Genomic DNA, 12,109 nt, shown 5'->3' with positions numbered 1-12,109 from the left:
TTTTTTTTTTTTTTTTTTTTTTAAATCTAAATATAGCCTATTTAAAGGATCTATTGTCTGGACATTGGTGAGTTGGATCTATTAATAGCAACTCAAACCAATACGCCTTTTAGTGGTTTAACCAAAGATGCAAGAGGCATCCAGAGGGCATAAATGATGTAGCTCCCATGGTCCAAAAGTTTACTCCTAAAATTAGCCTAGGAAAGCAAAGGCACAGGCGGCAATAAGGGTGGTGTGGTGAAAATGCCGTGTTCAGTCTCCCGCGAGAATATGAGATGCCTCCAGTCCCAGATCCGCTAATCCAACACCAAGCAGGTGCTCCTGGAATGGGACTTTCCAGCGCTAATCAAGCAATGAAGGCTGAGATGACACAGGTTCCTCTGGACTGGAACCTCTCATGACAGATACCCCTGAGAGCTGGCACAGCTGGACAGAGAGAAAGAGGCTTGGATCCCCAGCCTATTCAACTGGCCACCAAGTGCACCCTCTGGATGGTGGAGACCAAAGAGAATATTCCCATTGGTCATAAAGCCAAGCTCCTAGGACATAGAACAAGATAAAAGGGAAAATCTAACAGCTTTATCTAAGCCTTAGGTTTCCTTAAGCCACACTAATAACTAAGAGGGATGTGCTGTTGGTTTGGAGACTGTTGTTTTAGAGTGTGCCTCATTGCAGGTGGCAGGTGACCTAGTGTCTGTCTACCCTGTTCTGTGACCAGTTGGTCCTATCATAGGAGTCTTCCTGAGGGTCTAGCAGCTTTTAAGTGCTTGGCCCATGCCCACCAATTTTGTGGCTTTGGCTTCCGAGATGGCCTTTAGCAACAGATGACAGACAAAAGGCACAGCCGAAGGAAAACAGAGACCACGTCTGGGAGGAAATGGATGAGTAACCCATGCGTACTCTACCAAATTTAACCAAAGAGTCGCTAAGCCCAAGGAACTAGTTCTACAAACCTTTTCTCCTGCTAATCTCAATTTAGAAAGCGAGTAAAGGACCCTCACCAGTGTTGCCCCATCCACTCTGCAGGGGGAGATTTCCGGGAAGCCGATGTGGTGGGAACTCTCACTTTCTGTGGCTGCTTGTCAGTTGTCCTGGGATCTGTCAGCCTCAGCAGTGTGCTGGGGAATGGTGGCCAGCGAGTTGAAGCGTCTTGCCACCTACACCGACGGTCAGATAGGAATTCTTCCTGCCCTTCTGGCCGGACTGAGAATCTAATTAACATGAGACCGCTTAACAGGAGAAAACCCCAATTTCATAGCACACGTACGGGGAATCCACACAGATACGGAAATTCCAGAGACCGGCAAAATGAAATATATATGTAGCTGGGGCCCAGGGGTTTAAGAGCACCTGGCTCCGGGGTCCCCAAACACATGAGGTTTAGCTGCTCACCCCTGACAAAATCCAAAGGCAGAGAAACGAGATGTGGTGAAACGAGAAAGGAATTGGTTTCACTGAGACCACCACTGGGAGGCCAGCAGACGAGCATCTCAGACTGTCTCCAGAGTGCCAAAAGTACTTCCGGGTTTATATAAGAAAAATGTGGGGGCAAAGGTGGGCTGTGAAGGTCAAGTCAGTCATCAGTCAGGACCCCACATGTTGGGGGGTCAGTCATGTGGGGTCTTGCTGACTGAGGGCAGACCTTTTTGCTTGAGGGGGTGGTTTTGGTTCCCGTGAGTTAAGAGAGAAACTGGACAGATGAACTGAATCACTTAGAAAGTTTGAGGTCAAAGTGGAGGTCGTTGAAGTTCTCCTCAAATATGTCGTTCTGAACTAAGGAGAAGGGGGCAGGGGTCTGGGACTTCTGAGGGAAGGAATGCACTTCACAGGGCAATGAGAGGAGTAGATACCTAGTCGTTAGATGTTTGGCCTGCCTTACAGATGGGTCAGTCAGATAACATTTATCTCAGTGAGGGGTGCCTGGGTGGCTCAGTCATTTGAGCATCTGACTCTTGATTTCAGCTTGGGTCATGATCCCAGGGTCGTGAGATTGAGACCTGATATCGGCCTCCATGCTGAGTGTGGAGCCTGCTTGGGATTCTCTCTCCCTCTCTCCCCTCTCCAGCTTGCATGCGCGCGCGCACACACACACACACACACACACACACACACACGCTCCCCCCCCTCAAATAAATAAATAAGAGGACAACTCTGATAGAAAAAAATTTTTATCTCAGGAAATAACTCTTAGACCCCCACTCTAGATTTTTCTGTGCAGTTAAGGGAGAGGCAGAAGTTTCTCTTGAGCCCTCGGGGTCCCCATTGCCTTCAACTGAGAATAATCTTCACACCAGAGTGGCCCATCTTGGGGTGGCCTGCCTTCTGTCCCTACACCTTCTTTAGAAATTTCAAGAGCAACTTCCCTAAAACGTGATAATTGATCCACGTCCTCTGGGAGAGTGTCTTAATGTTCGTGGCCGTCTTGGACCTCAACCCTGCCATACGTTAACAGTTTTACTAATGACACAGGTGAAGCTATGAAAAGCATGCTTATCAGGCTTTCTGATGACTCTTGGCAGGAAGCGCTAAGGGATAGTTGGGTATAGTTGGATGACGGCTTCAGAATTCAGAAAACTTAGTAGGTTGGAACAATGGCTAAATCTAACAAGATGCAATTTTACAGGATAATTTAAGATTCTCTATTTGATTCAAAATAACAACTGAACAAGCACGGGCCAGGATTTAAATGAAATCACAGATTGATATAAACTGAAAAGCATTTAAGTCTTAATCATTTAGAATAAGGACAGATGTATATATAAAGGATGTCATAATGCTCTCAGAGTTTATTAAAGTGAGTTCTGTTTTTTCTGATGATCTTGTTGGTTATGTAAAAATGAGATACAGAGAGGAGTTAAATGGTGGAGGAGTGGGGGGCCCTAAGCTTGCCTCATCCCTCAAACACAGCTAGATAAATGTCAAATCATTTTGAACACCCAAGAAATTAATCTGAGGACTGAGGGAACAAAACTACACAACTAGAGGTGAAAAAAACCACACTGGGGAGGGTAGGGGCTACAGAAGGTTGGTTTGGGGGAGGAGAGAACTGTGGATGCTGCAGTGGGGAGGGAGCCCTGACCATAGAGAAAGGAGAGAGAGAAATAGCGAAAGCGTGCATAGTGGACCGCACACGGAAGACTCTTCCCCAAAACCATTGACTGGGAAAAGCAGAGGGGCTTCTGCCACACGTTGTCATGAGCAGCAGAGCGCAGAGTCTGAAGCTTTACAAGTCTGCACCATTGCTAGTGTCTGACAGGCGGTGCTCCTGTGGGAAGGAGGGTGGAGACCCAGGGGTGGACAGTGTAGCCTGAGGATCCCCTGGGTCACACGGGGAGAAACAGTTCCCCTGCTTGGAGTGCATTTGGGAGTGGCGGCCTCTCTGGGGATAGAAAGAACCAGTGGCACCAGTGTGCTGCCCAGTTTCCTAGCATAGGAACAGAGACACCAGCTGAGGGCAGCAAATCTTGGCGCCAACTTAGTGCAGAGCTTTACCATAAACTCCCAACTGCTGCATGATCCTGTGACCGCTTTTCTGGGACAAACTGGCAAACAGCAAAAAGTGTGGCAGGACTCTCCCCCAGAGTATCAGCGTGGGTCTGTGTCACGCAGGTAAAATTTGGGGTTTGGAGTTTGGAAACCCAGCCGCATGCCTGAGATACAACACAGGAGTACTGTGCCACGCAGCAGGCAGGCAGCCTGGATGCAGGCAGGGTGAAGGCAGGGGTCTGACAAAAGCTGAGTACACAAGAAAGGTGATAGTTTGCTTCTCTGTGAGGGCTTCCTAAAAACGTGGCGGGTGTGAGCTCCCGGCTCCAGGGACGAAAGAGCAGGATGACACCATTCCTTCCCTTCCCCATCAGCATTGACCGACTTCAGTGCCATCCAGTGGAGGCTGGAGCTGCTTACACCAACACCCCCCCCCTCACCCCCGACCTCCGCCTATGCCCTGCAGGTGCAGCTCTACTAGAGCAAGTCCATCTGAGAATCAGTCCAGCAGGTCCCACCCCCAGAAGACCTGTTCAGACGCCTCGCAGGCACCAAGTCTGATGATCATAGAGTGCTGCAAAGCTTCACTTCTAGGGGAAATAGGATCTAGCTTCCCTTTTTTTGGGGGGGGGGGGATCTTCTTTTATAGGCAGACCAAAACACACCTAGGATCTAGCTTCCCATCACCCCCCAACCTTTTTTTTTGACCTCTTAGTAATATAGCCATTACATTCAGGAGCAGGAATACAACAGGCTTTCCTAACAATCACACCAAAAAACTGACCCAGACAAAATGACAAGATGGAGGAATATAACCCCAAAAGGAAAAACAGAAAGTCACGGTCAGGGATTTAATCAATACAGATACAAGGAAGATGTCTGAACCAGAATTTAAAACAGTAATCATACGGGTACTAGCTGGGCTTGAGAAAAGCATAGGAGACACTAAAGACTCCCACTGCAGAGATAAAAGAATTAAAAACTAGTCAGGCCGAAATAAAAAATGCTATAACCGAGATGCAAAGCTGAATAGATGCAATGACAGTGAAGATGGATGAAGCAGAGGAATGAATCCGTGATATAGAAAATTATGGAAAATAGGCTGAAAAGAAAGGGAAAGGTATTGGATCACAAATGTAGACTTAGGGAACTCCGAGACTCCTTAAGGCATAATAACATTTGTAGCACTGGAGTCCTAGAAGAAGAAGAGAAAGAAAAAGGAGCAGAAGGTTTACTTGAGTAACTATAGCTGACAACTTCCCTAATCCGGGGAAGAAAACAGACATCGAAATCCAGGAAGCACAGAGAACTCCCATTAAATTCAACGATAGCCAGCCATCAACAAGACATATCATAGTCACATTCACAAGATACACAGACAAGGAAAGAATTCTGAAAGCAGCAAAGGAAAAAAAGTCCTTAACCTACAAGGGAAAACAGATCAGGTTCACAGCAGATCTGTCCAAGGAAACTTGGCAAGCCTGCAGGGAGTGGCATGATCTGTTCAATGCGCTGAATGGGAAAAATATGCAGCCAAAATACTTTATCCACCAAGGCTGTCATTCAGAATAGAAGGAGAGATAAAGAGTTTCCAAGACAAAAACTGAAGTTTATGACCACTAAACCAGCCCTGCAAGAAATATTAAAGGGCCTCTTTGAATGGGGGGAAAAAGACCAAGAGCAGCAAAGACTAGAAAGGAACAGAGAACATCACCAGAAACACCCAACTCTACAGGTAACACAATGGCACTAAATTTATATCTTTCAACAATCAATGTAATGTAAATGGACTAAATGCTCCAATCAAAAGACATAGGATAAATGGATAAAATAACAAGTCCCATCTGTATGCTGCCTACAAGAGATGCAGTTTGGACCTATAGACATCTGCAAATTGAAAGTGAGGGGATAGAGAACCATGTATCATGCTAACGAACACTAAAAGAAAGCCAGAGTAGCCATACTTATATCAGACAAACTAGATTTTAAACCAAAGATTGTAACGAGAGATGAAGAAGGGTATTACATCAAAATTAAGGGGTCTATCCATCAAGAAGATCTAACAGTTGTAAATATTTATGCCCCCAACTTGAAAGTTCCCAAATATTTAAATATATAAATCAATTAATAACAAACATAAATTCATTCGTAAGTTTCAAGAGTAATGGGAGACTTTAACACCCACTTACAACAATGGATAGATCATCTAAGCAGAAGATCAACTAGGAAACAATGACATTGAATGACACACTGGACCAGATGGACTTAACAGATATATACAGAACATTTCATCCTAAAGCAGCAGAATACATATTCTTTTTGAGTGCATGTGAAACATTCTCCAGAATAGATCACATACTTGGTTTCAGATCAGCCCTCAACAAGTATAAAAAGACTGAGATCATGCCATGCATATTTTTAGACCACAACACTATGAAACTTGGAATAAGCCTCAAGAAAAAATTTGGAAAGACCACAAATACATGGAGATTAAAGAACATCCTTCTAAAGAATGAATGGGTTGACCAGGAGATTATGGAAGAAATGCAAAGAAAAAAAAATACATGGAAGCAAATGAAGATGAAAATATGACAGTCCAAAACCTTTGGGATGCAGCAAAGGTGGTCCTAGGAGGGAAGTATAGGGGAATACAGGCCTATAACAAGAAGCATGAAAAGTCTCAAATACACAACCTAACTTTACACCTTAAGGAGCTAAAAAAGGAACAGAAATAAAGCCTGAAGCCAGGAGAAGAAGGGAAATAATAAAGATTAGTTCAAAAAATAGTCTAGAAACAAACAAAAAACATAGAGCAGATCAATGAAACTAAGAGCTGATTCTCTGAAAGAATTAACAAAATTGATAAGCCCTTAGCCAGACTTATCAAAAAGAAAAAAGACCCAAATAAGTGAAATCATGAACATAAGAGGAGAGATCACAACCAACACCACAAAAATACAATTATAAGAGAATATTATGAAAAATTCTATGCTAACAAACTGGGCAATCTGGAAGAAATGGACAAATTCCTAGAAACATAGAAACTACCAAAACTGAAACGGGAAAAAATAGAAAATTTAAACAGACCTATAACCAACCAAGAAATCGAATCAGTAATCAAAAATCTCGCAACAAACAAAAGTCCAGGGCCAGATGGATTCCCTCGGGAATTCTACCAGACATTTAAAGAAGAGTTAATACCTATTCTTCACAAACTGTCACAAAAAATGGAAGTCAAAGGAAAACTTCCAAACTCATTCTCTGAGGCCAGCATTACCTTGATTCCAAAACCAGACAAAGACCCCCACCAAAATAGAGAATTATGGGCTAGTATCTCTGATGAATATGGATGCAGAAATTCTCAAGATACTAGCAGATTGAATCCAACAGTACATTTAAAGAATTATTTACCACAGTCGAGATTTATTCCTGGGCTACAAGCATGGGTCAGTAGTCACAAGTCAATGTGATACATCACATTAATAAAAGAATGGATAAGAACCATGCAGTTCTCTCAATATATGCAGAAAAAGCATTTGACAAAATACAGCATTCATTCTTGATAAAAAACCCTCAACAAAGTAGGTACGACTATCCAATGGAAAAAAGGCAGTCTTCTTCAACAAATGGTGCTGGGAAAACTAGACAGCAACATGCGGAAGAATGAAACTGGGCCAGTTTCTTATACCATACACAAAAATAAAAATGGATGAAAGATCTAAATTTGAGACTAGAAACCATCAAAATCCTAGGGAACACAGGCAACAACCTGTTTGACATAAGCCGTAGCAACTTCTTACTAGACAAATCACCAGAGGTAGGGGAAAGAAAGCAAAAATGAACTATTGGGACTTCATCAAGATTAAAAATCTTCTGCACTATGAAGGGAACAATCAACAAAATTAAAAGTCAGCCTCCTGAATAGAAGATATTTACAAATGACATAACCTGATAAAGGGCATCCAAAATCTGTAAAAAACAAACAAACAAACAAACAAACTTATTAACCAAATTCAATACCCAAAAAACAAGTAACCTAGTTAAGAAATGGACAGAAGACATGAACAGACATTTTTCTAAAGACATCCAGATGACCAACAGACACATGAAAAGATGCTCAACATCACTCATAATCAGGGAAATACAAAGCAAAACCACAATGAGATACCACCTCATACTTGTCAGAATGGCTAAAATTAACTCCAGGAAACAACAGATGCCGGTGAGGATGCAGAGCAAGGGAACCCTCTAGCACTGTTGGTGGGGATGCAAACTGATGCAGCCAGTTGGAGGTTCCTCAAAATGTTAAAAAAAAAAACAAAAAAAAAACAAAAAAAAAAACTACCCTATGATCTAGCAATTGCACCACTAGGTATTTCCCCAAAGGATACAAAAATATAGATTCAAAGGGATACGTGAACCCTGATTTTATAACAGCGTTATCAACAATAGCCAAACTATGGAAACAACCCTAGTGTCCATCAATTGATGAATGGATAAAAAAGATGTGGCCTATATATACAATGGAATATTATTCAGCCATCAAAAAAACCCGAAATCTTGTCATTTGCAACACTGTAGGTGGAGCTAGAGTGTATTGTGTTAAGTGAAATAAGTCAGAGAAGGACAAATATACGATTTCACCCATATGTGGGATTTAGGAAACAAAACAGATGAACATATGGGATGGGGAAAAAAGAGGGAAGAAATCATAAGAGACTCTTAATGATACAGAATAAATAGGGTTGGTGGAAGAGAGGTAGGGTGGGGATGGGGTAAATGGATGATGGGTATTAAGGAGGGCACTTGTGATGAGCACTGGGTGTTATATGTCAGTGATAAATCACTAAATTCTGTTCCTGAAACTGATATTACACTATGTGTTAACTAACTAGAATTTAAATGAAAATTTGGAGAAAAAAAAAAAACCCACAGGACAAGGGATAAGCTACGATTTCACAAAAAGTCAAATGAGTGTGCTTAAGTAAAACAAGTTTGGCATTTGGAAAGGTGAACTAGTTATATAGAAATATCACTTACATGCAAAACTTCCGGTCTCAAGGGTGTCAAATTAATAAATCTGTCCATCCCTTGAATTTTTTTTTTAGCTTTTACTTGAGTGTCTCTGTTTTTAAAATGAGATAGCTGCATTGCTGAAGATGGGCTGCTTTCCCCCAAAGATTTAATTGTGATTTATGTGAAACCAGAGAATCAGATCCTTAAGAATGGGGGCTTGCCTTCTGCATTCTTACTGGTTTATGGACTTCTTTGCTGACAGTTTTTTGGTCATCTTGAACTGTTTAATTCTTTCTTGTTCATTTTAGGTTCTAGTGTTTTGTTTTTTGTTTTGCAAAATAGGAAATGCAGTAGTATATTTCTATCCAGTGTTGCTCTTTATTTAGAATGTCCTTTTAATAAATTCTTTGGTTTGGGATTATTGGTTTGTATCAGCTTGGATCTCTTGTTTGTGCGACAGAATCTGAACTCACATTAGCGTAGGCACACAAAAAATCCATTGGCTCTTGTGACTGAGAGGTCCACAAGCAGAAGTAGCCTCAGGCTTGTCCTTCAAGTGATCTCCTTGGGACACTCTCTCTCTGCCATTCCACTCCACCAGAGATGGACCTTCTCCATACCTCAACTAGTTAGCCATTGGCGACATTTTCAGAGAAAATTAACCATCCATGCTCCGCAGCAGCTGTGTATTTCTAGGAAAGAGTTCGAATTATTCCTGTTTGGATTATATGCTCACCAATCACTTAGAGTCAAGGCAGGAACAGTTTCCAGAAACAAGAGATGTGAAGCAGACAGAATAATAAATGCTTACAACCTGGTCAAGAGGATTGAGTATTTTTATACCTGTCTCTCTTCCCTCAAAAGGAAATCTGTGTTAAGGATGATGGATTATGCACAGATCAGGTGTGTGGCAGCACATTTAGTATTCCAGTGCCTGAAACGTTGAGAGCTTTGGATCTGCTAATGTTTATTTGCCTGTAGCCAGATAATGGAGCCAGATGTGTTTAAGGCTGCTGTCTACTATCTCTTGACCTTCGTCTGAAATACTTTCTGGTATTGCTATTGAAGAGATTAGTTACTGTTGACGGCGTGTGTTCAGCATACGGTATCACATCATCTGCCCAGGATCTGTGTAGACACTTAGCTCCCGAAAATACTTGAATCATTTCTTAAAGTGTAGCCAGTACTGGGGAAAGCAGTATCAAAGACTGGAGTTTTCCGGAGTGCCTGTGTGGCCCAGTCAGTTGAGCATCCAACTTCGGCTCAGATTATGATCTCATGGTCTGTGAGTTCGAGCCCCGCATCGGGCTCTGTGCTGACAGCTCAGAGCCTGGAGCCTGCTTCGGACTCTGTGTCTCCCTCTCTCTCTCTGCCTCCTTCCTAGCTCATACTCTGTCTCTCTCTCTCTCTCTCTCTCTCTCTCTCTCTCTCTCTCTCTCTAGAAAATTAAATAAACATTAATTTTTTTTTTTTTAATGGGCTTTTTCTGTGAAAGGCGGCATGAAAGAAACATAGTGGGACTGATGGGCAGTGGGGGTGGGGGTGAGCCTCTTCAAATACTGTCAGTGGTAGAGACGGGGAAACTGGGAGGTGATGGGGGAGAGAGGGAGAAGTCAGACGGAAGCCAGATACAAGGATGGGAATAAAAAAGGAGGTAATGGGAGATAGCGCCCCAAGGCTTTGAAGACAGCACTTCCAGGCCACCTGAACTTGATAAGATCAGAGGAGTTGCTGAAATTTGTTTTCTCTTGACAGGTTAAGCTCATTTGGGGAGGTGCTTTTTTTTTGTTGTTCTCTTTTGTGTTCTTTTGTTCTCCAAAATTTCTTCCCATTCTAATTTTCAAGAAACATCTCTAGGTGTTTGTTTTTTAATAAGGCTTAAATCAGTGTTTATGTACACCTGTAATGTTTGCATACATTTTTCCATGGCTAACGTTCAGTCATATTGAAATGTGTAAGGGGGTGTCCATTTTTAGTCTTTCACTTGTTTCACCAAGTCACAAGTTTGATACACAAGTTTTGGCACACAGGAAGAGGCTTTGGTATTGTGTATTGGGGCTTAGATTTAGCCAGATTAAAAAATTGTTAGCCAAGATTCTTAAAAAAAAGCAATAACAAAACAGCAGGTTCCACGTCTGGCTCTTGTGTGCACACCAGGGCCCTTCCCAGGAAGCCCGCAGCCCTGGGGGTTGTGTCCTGGCCCCAAGGACCCTGCTCACCCCCTCACACATTTACGTGCACCTGCCCTCATTACATGAGGAATTGAGATTGGGGTGACGTGGTTTTTAAAAGTACCCCCCAATGGGACTAGAAGAATTCTATCTACTTTTGCAGCGGTAGGAGGAAAAAGACCTCACGGTTTCGTTGTCCTTGTAATGACCTCAGGACAGCTGTCATGCTCACAGAGTTCTCAGTGCTTGCGACCTGCCCCCGGAGCCCCCTTCCTAGCCTCTCTGGACAGAAGTCCAGGACCATGCCATTCTGTGACTGACAGACAGTAAACTAGCATTTGCTTCTAGCATTTTGTAATGAAAAAAAAAATCTCAAACGTAGAAAAATCAAAACCCTTTTCCTTTGAACACCATCAACCTACCATGTAGATTCTATAAATAACATTTTGCTCTGCCTGCTTTATTGCATTTTCATGCATCAGTCCATCTTAGTATTCTTAATGGGTTTCAAAATAAATTAGTATTTGGAGTTTTTTTTTTCTTTAACCTTTTATCATTAGATGTGAATCCTTAATCCTTGTTCTAAGGATTTCAGGCATCATTACGCAAGCGTGGGGAGAGTTCACTGGCAAGAACAGTTCTCGCCATATGGTGGGTGTTCAGTAAATATTTGTTAAGTGAGTGCAGTTCCATTAGTCCTATTTGACTAGCCCTGTGCATATACTTGAACTTGCTACTTGGGACAGTTACTTTGAAAGTAAACCCTATGTTTCCTAAGTACATGTTATCCCCAGTTTATGATGGACCTTCTTTTAGGAGATAATCCACGAAAGACAAATATTTAGAATTTGAAGCACATTAAAAATGTATATTCACTAAATACTACAAAAGTATGTAAAAGACATGTTTTTTACAACACTGATTGTCTTGGAATATGTGCGTGGCAGAATTCCTGGGAATTCTGCACAGCTGCTTACGTCAACCAAAACAGCTTCCCTTTGGTCAGTTTTCCATGAAGTTACGATTTTATTGCAGGGAACGTTTGCAAACCACAGCTGTTAGGTTACCTGGCCAGTATGCACAGCCCCGTGTAGATCACTGCATAGTAGGAAGTATCTGAAATTCTGAGTTCAGTTGGCCAGGGGTACTGCATTATTAAAATTCATCCCAGTGGCTCTAGATAAAGCATAGTGAACATTTTCACTGCCAGGGAATAATCTAAACCTGTATGAATCTTACGTGTGTGTGTGTGTGTGTGTGTGTGTGTGTGTGTGTGTGTGTGTGTTCCTTCAGTCCCTGAGAGTGAGTGGGCCCAGAATGAACGATATCTCTATTTCCACTTCTCACCTCTTTAAAGAAAAGGTGTGCTTCCTACCCCTCCCCACCCCCCACCCCCCACCCCCGCCGATGAAACAAGTGTATTTTGAGAACACCTT

At 42.4% G+C, this 12,109-nt stretch overlaps 1 protein-coding gene across 2 annotated transcripts in view; it reads left to right on the top strand.

Moving 5' to 3' along the window:
• The window catches only part of SNX9 (sorting nexin 9), a 117,328-nt gene that overhangs the window by 36,800 nt on the left and 68,419 nt on the right, over window positions 1-12,109 (top strand). The window lies entirely within an intron of this gene.

The sequence above is a fragment of the Herpailurus yagouaroundi genome, unplaced genomic scaffold, assembly GCF_014898765.1.
Source record: "Herpailurus yagouaroundi ecotype Mexico unplaced genomic scaffold, PumYag 198, whole genome shotgun sequence".
Lineage (NCBI taxonomy): Eukaryota > Metazoa > Chordata > Mammalia > Carnivora > Felidae > Herpailurus > Herpailurus yagouaroundi.
The sequence above is the reverse complement of the archived record's forward strand: the minus strand, read 5'-3'. Positions and strand labels throughout refer to the sequence as shown.